We start from the raw sequence: 8,008 nt of genomic DNA on the forward strand, positions 1-8,008 counted from the left end.
TGAAAATATATGAGAGATTAATTGATGAAATTTTGAATATACTGAGAGAGAGAGAGAGAGAGAGAGAGAGAAAGGGGATTCTATTATTTACCTCCTTCCCACGGATAATAAGGATCATACAAAGTCGATGTCACAAACAGTGATGTCGTCTCCAATGTAACAGACAGCGATACGTCGTCGTTATTGAAGAAATGCATAATACCAGCCTTTAGAATCATAAATAAATTTTAAAGTCTTTCTTCGCAATAATTATTTGGGAAAAAACACATATATGCAGATGTTTTCTTATCTTTAGATATGTCACACAAAGATCGAATAAATAATTTTAGAAAGATAGTTACATGTACTTCTTATGTCTTTCAATTATAACTTTGATATTAGTCTAATTAATTCTTTATCAATAAATATTATTTAGTTTAATAATTATAATAACCTTTGCAAGAAATCTACATGTGACGACATCCACAAAATCTCCACATGATACTGAATTCAAAATTTCCACATATTGGCAAAACGTTCCTGATTCGTTCTTACACATGTTAATTCCATCACACCTTGCCTCTTCAAAGCATCGTAACGCGCAGCGGACTATTCTATCAGACTGACCAATATTTAGATGTAATTCCCTAACTTTGGATGATATTCCAAGAATATAATTTTCTCCACATGTTTCGAATTTTTTAAAATACAGTTCCCGAAAATACTGGCCATTTATTTGATCTAACACAGAAAGACAAACGCACATTAAAAGTGTCCTCATCGCTGATTCGCTACAAATATTGGAATGACGAGCAAATTGTAAACGGAACTGACGTCTGTGTGTGGAATCGTGATAGCCTCGAGCTTTACAGAATAAAGAAAAAATCGACACGTTTTTTTTTTCTCATAAATAAGATAAAGAATCTTATGTTTAATGAAATATAACCTAATGACAAAATGTTGCCACATTTAAAACTTCAAAATCTCTTTGACTATGAACTGTTTCAGATAAAGGGGTTTTTTTAATATGAAGGAACAGCATTTTGAAGTTCATTTTTCAGAGATAGTCAATAAAAAGTTTATTTAAACAATAAGTTGAAATAGCGCGAGTATACTTACCGTTTACTTAAAACAACAATAGAACCGTAATTTCGATTCAAACGGGAAACCTTGATTCACTGAAAGATTGTCGAAAAGTTGCGTAATAGTATACAGCTTTTTTTTATTATTATTATAACCAAATTTTATTTTATTATGGTTTTTGATTGATTGACTGATTACAACAGATTGATTTTCTCTAATGATTCAACAAAGAGCTTAACTTGTTCAAGCCTTCAGAGGCTCTCTGCGAATGCAAAGGTTCCTCAATCATATTTATGTTGAAAATGATTTTTTTACAACCATCTGTATATATTTCTGACCATTCATCTACTTTTCATCATTCATAATTTCCTACATTAAGGTAAAAACTTTTTTATAATAGAAACTTTTCTTACAAATAATCTACATGTATTTCATTCATATAGTTCATGCAAAGCATAAAGAAAAGAAAAATATTCAAAAAATATTAAGGAACCTAAGCGAAGGTTAAACAATATATCTGGCATGAAGGTTTATTTACTTCTTTAATATGTTCATCATAACTAATATATTTCTTATTACATTTCAGAGAAGACATATTTCCATTTTACAACCTTTATCAGGGCATAAATTGATCAGTATCCATGTGGTACTTGGAGACTTTCAAAATTTTGGAAATACTTTTCCAGGGGGAATGTCTAATTCGGAAAATATACAAGAATTGTCAAAAGTAAAATACAATGTATTGTTGATTGGTTGTATTTATCACACAGGCCAGAAGCGCTAAGCAATATTTCCCTTTACTTTGTAAACTTTTACAAGGGTAACATGCTACTTCGATAGCACCTGCTTCATTGTACATAATGTAAATTCAACAAATTTTGAAATTAAAAAAAATTATTTTGCAACAATATAAAAATATATTCACATTCAAACTTTGTTTTAAATTTTTTTTAATGTAATACCCCCACTGGAATTATTTTTACCACTATACCATTTTTGTATAAATTGGTCTTTGAGCTTTTGGTTTATTATAGTAGCAATCCATTTAAAATGACCCTCTCTACACTAGGTGGGTAGATGGAATAATGTTAAAAGAAATGAAAGAGTTTGTTATCTGTGCAATAATAATCACACTGGAGATGGACTTTACTACTCACTGGAATGTAATGCAATATTTAATATTCGGAAAGAAAATTTTGTCACAAAAATATTATGTATATCTTAAAATTATAAAATTCTGTAATTTGATGACAAATACTGATCCTGAATTCTTAAGAAAACTCTGTATATTTGACACTCTCTGTCCTTCTCAATCGAAATAATCTTTGTTCTTCCGTAATTGTTGTAGATAGATATACATGTACCTCATATACCATTTATATGTTGTTGTCTTGTTGTTGTTTTTTTTTTGTTTTTTTTTTTTTTTTGGTTTGTTTGTTTTTTGCTTTTGTTATTTTGTTTGTTTATTTTTGTTTTTGTTTTTGTTTTGTTTTGTTTTGTTGTTTTTTTTTTGAGAATAATAAATGAATGAATGAATATCTTAAATGCGGCAAGAATTGTTTTATCCTATTTTTAATACCATAAAGAAACAATTATTCTGTTCTACCCTCGCTTTACTGGAATATCACACACGTCCTTATAGTATGTTTAAAACAATTTCAGGTCTGAATTTGTTGCATGATAATGAATATTTGAATTAGTAGTAGTTCCATGAAATTTGATTTTTTTTGTTAATGATCATTGAAATCATATACATTTTCATTAAGCCAGTCTTGCTTCCTAAACTATCTTCTTATTCATTGATTATTCAACATGATTAATTAATTCAGAGAGTAATTATGATATTTACATTTACTTGCAAAGTAGGTCAGTAATGTTATCAGAGTATTGTTATGTTATCAGTATAGACAATTGTTGATGTGACAATGCTAGATATGATGTTTGGCAAAACTTTTTCTGAGGATTTGCAATGTTGGAAGATGTTAAACTTTTATTATGGATTATAAAATTACATATTTGCTTATATTATTTGCGATACTCGTGAGTAAATTTTTTCCTTTAATTCTAATCATTGTTATTGAGTTATTTTATGTGTTTTTCTTATGATATACACGTATTAGTTATTTTTTTAAAGCATATTAATTGCAGTTAATAATAATATTTTTTTTTAATTCTTTTAATTCTATTGTTATATTTTTAAAATATATTTCAAATTTAATTTTAAAAATAAACTTTCATTCCATACAAATGCATTTAAATGCAGTTAAATGAGGTGAATTGTTATATGTAGCCGTATATTGAATCAATGACATTGAGAAAAACGTTATACTCTCAAAACTAGTAACAGTTGTAGAGAACACCAAATAAACATTTAATTTTAATGACCATGCACATTGCATGGCAAAATGATCGAGGAAGCATGAAAACTTTCATTTTATCTACATCACGTCTTTTGTGACGGTGTTTATAAACCTTAAAACAGTTATCAGGAGGCTAACACCTAAGACCTGAAAAAGGCAATCACTTGGTTCAGGAAAGGGGTGGAATACCAATGAGGTGGGGGAAGTGACAGGTGATAAAAGTACCCAAGGAGTGGCAAAACAATAGTTATAATTCCGTTGACCACAGTTAATGACTATCCAATGAAGAAGAAACCAACTCTAATTGTACATATGTAAATTTTTTATATTTTAGTGGTCAACAAATACCTAATCTAACAAGTTACTGAGGTTAACGAACCCTGAGTGTAACACCTCGGTGATAGTTTAATTATCCATATCACCAAACACCAATGCAACTCGGCTTTGTTGCACGTTACAAATGAATACCAGCTTTTTATGTCCGAACTTTATCTATAGAATGATAAAGATTCATAAAAATTTTAAGTTGGACCAACTTTAAATTACGGGTAATGTTTGTTTGCCCTCTCTGACTCAGGATGAAAAATTTGGGTTGGTAGGTAGGTGAGAATTATTTTTTTTTTTTTTACAGAAAAGCTGAATTTTTAAAATCTATTTTCTGGTATGCATAAAAAAAATTATCGTCTCTTGGAGGTTAAACAAAGTTTTAAGTCGGACCATTTTTAGTCACTCGATCGGGAGAGGGCAAACAAACAATTATTTAAGTATGGCCTTGGCTTAATATTTATTTCTAAATTATTCATCTAAATTGTATTTTGATTTCCACGAATAAGTTTTAGCTGCTCAAAGAAAAAAACTGACCATTCCGACCGTAATACTCAGATCACTATGTGAGGAAAAAAGAGCATTCTGTCCACTAAAAGTTTTTGTTCTGTTCAGAATAGACAGATTTCAAACATATTAAAGAGTGTAAAGTTACACAATGAGTCAAAATAAGTTCTTTTAAAATATGTGTATCATACAGCGGAAGATGATAAATATCATTGAGTACCGGTATAGCGAAGTTTTGACAAACACAACAGAACTGTAAAGCAAAAAAGACAGCAAAATATAAGTGCTGGAAAAACACAGGTCATACATGTATAGATCTACCGCATCGTTCTTATCGCCTATGTCAATGTCACGCAACTTAATTTTTTAGCTAAAACTTGTAAACACTATTCCATTGGAAGCATATAAGGGCGTAAAAATGTTCTCATACGGGCTGCGTTCAAGATCGTAGTGGCTAACCTTACAGCTTAGTTGTAGCTATCTATCTCTATTGAACGGGCAGGTAACCTAGCCGTTCGAACATAAATATATCAGTATAAACTTATTTTTGGAGCAAAAAAAGTTTATTTCAAGCGAAAATAAATATGTAAATATACATTTAATATGCTAAGATGTACAAAATAATTCCTCATTTAGTTAAAATTATATGTGCTGCGAAGTTTTAACTAAGGAGGCCATCTCCCAGCAGGCACACAACATTGAAAAAAACTTTGAATCAACGTTGATTATATATGTTGATTCAACGTTTAGTTTATGTAAGATTTTGAAAATTGTGTTCAACGTTGAAATCTTAACATTGATTCAATGTTGAAAATCAATGTTGATTAGACACTGAATAAAAGTTAATTCAACGTTGTTTTTTTCGGGAGGGGGGGGGGGGGTGGTTGGTTGGTTGGTGATTACTTATTTAAAATTTTAACTTTTTATTAACTAAGATGCCTTCAAAACTATATAAAGGAAAACATATATAAATCTATATTGTAAACATTTAATTAACTTCCTATCAATAGATCAGTTATAATAAATTTCACAAAAATATATTTTATAAATTACATGTTATCAGTACAAAACCCAAACATTTTACAAACGTTTTCTATTTTCATGTGTGGTCAAGAAATAGTCCAATACATGAAACATTCCAAGATAAGATGTAAATCTTATACGGTAACCATTTTGATGCACCAGATGCGCATTTCGACAAATTATGTCTCTTCAGCGATGCTCATGCCAAAATGTCGGAAATCCGAAATCTGATAAATATTTCTTTTTAAAAAAATACATTTTTAATTAAATCTTGGTGTTAGAGTCCTAGTGTTGGAGTCCTGAGGGTGGTGTTGGTCTTTGTGGGTGGTGTTGGACTCCTGGGGTGCTGTTGATCTCCTGATTAGTGTTCTCTCCTGGATTATGTTGGTCTTCTGAGTGGACAGATTGGTGCAGCGTTTTAGTTGATTACCCCTACAATATACAATTTGATATAATGAATATTTGTATAATGAAATACGTTAAAATTGTGTTCAATCTCATAATCTATTTATTCCAAAATTATCTTTCAGTGAAAATTGACGAAAACTTTAAGGAAGCTCTATACACTAACAAAAAGTGCTTTTTGGACTTGGAGAAAAATATATCATATAAAGGTGTGTATATTGAGTCTGTTTAGTTCATGTTCATCATAGGGTACCTGCCTTATTTCTGCGGGAAAAATGTTTAAAGACAATGGACTATTCGTGAGCAGAAATCACTACTGTTTACTTGTATTGGGAAAATTAATGGAAAAGTGAATTCAATTACTTATTCTCAGTCTAATATAATGCTAGGAATATTCTGATCTATTACAAATTGTGTAATTAACTGTAAATAACCGTTTTTTCTATCTTAATTCTAAGGGCAGATCACTCTAACTGCATAAAACTGCCCTATAAGTAGAACTCTTTAGTGTGCAGTGTTTAGAGCTTCCTTAATAAACAATTAATATCTTGCGCTTTTTTCCAAATTATGAATAGTCAATCCAAAGACAAATTATTAAAAACGAATTATTAATTAAATACATATATGCAAAAATTAGTTAATTTCTTGGCATTGCAAATGATATTTATTAATAAAACTTTAAAATGCAAATTTTTAAAGTGTAATGAGAATGGTTAATGCACTGTACCTTTAATTTCCATGTGTTAACATTCACCAGCTGCTTAATTTGCTGGAGGCTGTGAGGTGCTGAAAATCAAATGTCCTTCATTTACAAGGTACATCTATATTATTGTTTGGCCGTGAGATTAAATCTATCTCTTCCATTTCTTTATAAGCCATGCCTACTGTTTACAAAACACAAAATAAAATGAAGTAAATTGAAAGTGTAACAGGAAAGTAAAGAAAAAAGTTTGTGTTCCATCAAAGCAGAAGACTTACACATGAATTTCTCAACCCAAACTTGTGCAGCAGTTCAATATTTCATAAAACACATGGCCGTAGGGGGGGGGGGGGGGGCATATATAGATTACTATAGTAAACATAGATACTATTTGCCTTGTGCTCCCTCAATAAAAACCTCTGATGACCTTTTTTTTGCTTGTCAGGAAATTTTTGGTAGTGCCCCCTCAACTGTCGACTGAAAATGTATGGCTGTGCCCCCCCCCCCCCCCCCCCCCCCCAACTGAATTTGCTTCCTACGGGCCTAAAACAATTATTTACAAGAAAAACTCAAATCCAAGACATGAAAAAAAAATCATTGAAAGAGGAAATTACTTTTAAAATAATGATTTACTCATCAAATATAAAAAGGGGGAAAGGGATATACTAGAAAACAGACGGAGAATTCCTGACTCCCCCCCCCCCCCCCCCCCCCCCCCGTAAAGCTATACAAAGACAGTTCCATAAGAATCTGAAAATAAAAAATTCAGGGTTCCTTAAGATGTTACAGACTTGAAAATGGGATGTAAACGGGACTAGGTGTGCCGTGAAAACTGCCCGAAAACCTTCGGTGGAGATGGTAGACCTCCCCTTTCAACATGTTCAAGTGGCCACCCCCCCCTTTTTTTTTTTACAGAATCTTTGATCCGTTTATGCTATATATCCTAACACTTAACATACATAAGATGTAATACTCTCAAACTATGAAGTTAACTAAACTATACAATGGAATAGTTTTCAATGTGGTCTTCATGCATTCTTTGAATTGCAAAAAATATTGAACTGAAATTGGCGTCAGTTGGAATTCGAAAACATCCATAATCACGAGCAATTAAGATAGATGCCAAATCGAGTTATATTTTTAAAATCTTAAAACAGCTGTATATATAAAATCTTAAAATTATCAAAACTTACCAGTAACTGTTATGATTTACTGTTATCCTGTCTTTTTGAATATTTTCCGGATGTCCTACTGCGCACGCTCTTAATTCGTGCATTGGCAAATTCGTACTGAATTAATATTAATCACTGAATTTGTAAAATTCATATATTTACCATTCTTGTTTGTTATAATAGTTATCAATGATATACGGTAGTGCGACTTTGTCAAGTCCGACCTCGTTATGGTCCGACAATGTTATAGTCCGACATTAAATAGTATACACTTATTTCATGACTACGAGGGGAACAGTCAAACTGTTGTCCCGAGGTAATGGGGAAGACCTGGGAAACTGTTGCCCGAGGCCGAAGGCCGAGGGCAACAGTTTCCCAGGTCTTCCCCATTATCGAGGGACAACAGTTTGACTGTTTCCCGAGTTGTCATGAAATAAGTGTTTTATTACCTAACC

The sequence above is a fragment of the Saccostrea echinata genome, unplaced genomic scaffold (genome assembly GCF_033153115.1).
Source record: "Saccostrea echinata isolate AGI-Se365-2 ecotype Australia unplaced genomic scaffold, CSIRO_AGI_Sech_v1 ptg000029l, whole genome shotgun sequence".
Lineage (NCBI taxonomy): Eukaryota > Metazoa > Mollusca > Bivalvia > Ostreida > Ostreidae > Saccostrea > Saccostrea echinata.